The sequence below is a fragment of the Macaca fascicularis genome, chromosome 1, assembly GCF_037993035.2.
Source record: "Macaca fascicularis isolate 582-1 chromosome 1, T2T-MFA8v1.1".
NCBI lineage: Eukaryota > Metazoa > Chordata > Mammalia > Primates > Cercopithecidae > Macaca > Macaca fascicularis.
This window is the reverse complement of record NC_088375.1, coordinates 198,754,079-198,755,722: the sequence shown is the minus strand read 5'-3', so window position 1 is coordinate 198,755,722 and position 1,644 is coordinate 198,754,079.

The following is a 1,644-nucleotide window of genomic DNA, read 5'->3' as shown; positions in this document are numbered from 1 at the left end:
TCCTGCCTGTTCTTGGAGCTGGTGGTGGTGGTGGGAGCAGGTGGCCTCCTGAGTTCTAAGAACTGAAGAAGCCTCGGGCTAGTGATACTAGTCCTGAACCCCTGCCCTATGGTCTTCCAGTTTAGTCATGAATTCATTCATTTATTCATTCAACAAATACTGTTGCATCTACTCTGTATCAGGCAGTGGGCTATGCACTGGGGATGCAATAGTCAGAAAAGATGTAACCTCTGTTACATACACTACTCCTTGTGCAGTTTATAGTCTAGTGGGTGAGTGTCATGGACACTGTGGGCTGCCCACTCAACAACTTTTCCCATTGCCCCTTCCTCATTCCAAACAGAATTTCTATTCAGGTAGCCATCTTTCTCTTAGACGGCGCCCTGTGCTTCAGCAGAGGTGGATCTTAGCCGCGGGGTAAATCATGATTGTGATTGAGACCAAAAACAATGGTCCCAAATCCCTCATCATTGACTGGTGTAGGCATGGACATGTGACAGTTTCAGCCAGTAGACATGAAGGGAAGCCTCCTGGGGGCTTCAGGAAAGGCGTCCTCATTTATTTTTTTTTGAGACGGAGTCTCTGTCGCCCAGGCTGGAGTTCAGTGGTGCAATCGCAGCTCACTGCAAGCTTTGCCTCCTGGGTTCAAGCGATTCTCCTGCCTCAGCCTCCTGAGTAGCTGGGACTACAGGTGCCCGCCACCACACCTGGCTAATTTTTGTATTTTTAGTAGAGATGTGGTTTCACTGTGTTAACCAGGATGGTTTCTATCTCCTGACCTCATGATCTGTTTGCCTTGCCCTCCCAAAGCACTGGGATTACAGGTGTGAGCCACCGGCATTCTCATTTTTGACAATGTGGTCATCAGCCTCGGTGATGACCTCTTGATGATGTCCCCTACCTCCTAGTACTCACACCCTTGTGTAGTTCCTTCCTATGTTGTATCACAGATGGGTTGAGTGGCCAATAGAACATGGCAGAAGTGACGGTGTGTCACGTCTGAGATTAGGTATAAAAAACACTGCACTCGCCGGCGCGTGGTGGCTCACGCCTGTAATCCCAGCACTTTGGGAGGCCGAGGCGGGTGGATCATGAGGTCAGGAGATCGAGACCATTCTGGCTGACATGGTGAAACCCCGTCTCTACTAAAAATACTAAAAAATTAGCCAGGCGTGGTGGCAGGCGCCTGTAGTCCCAGCTACTTGGGAGGCTGAGGCAGGAGAATGGCATAAACCCGGGAGGCGGAGCTTGCAGTGAGCTGAGATCCGGCCACTGCACTCCAGCCTGGGCGACAGAGTGAGACTCCATCTCAAAAAAAAAAAAAAAAAAAAAAAAAAAAAACAACCACTGCACTCATGCCTGTAATGCCAGCACTTTGGGAGGCCAAGGCCAGTGGATTGCTTCAGCCCAAGAGTTCCAAGACCAGCCTAAGCAACATGGTGAAACCCCATCTCTAACAAAAACACAAAAATTAGCCAGGTTGGTGGCACATGCCTGTAATTCCAGCTACTCAGGAGGCTGAAGTGGGAGAACCATCTGAGCCTGGGAAGTCAAGCCTGCAGTGAGCCGTGATTGTGCCACTGCACTCCATCCTGGGCAACAGTGAGACCCTATCTTAAAAAACAAAAGCAGGACGGGCGTGGT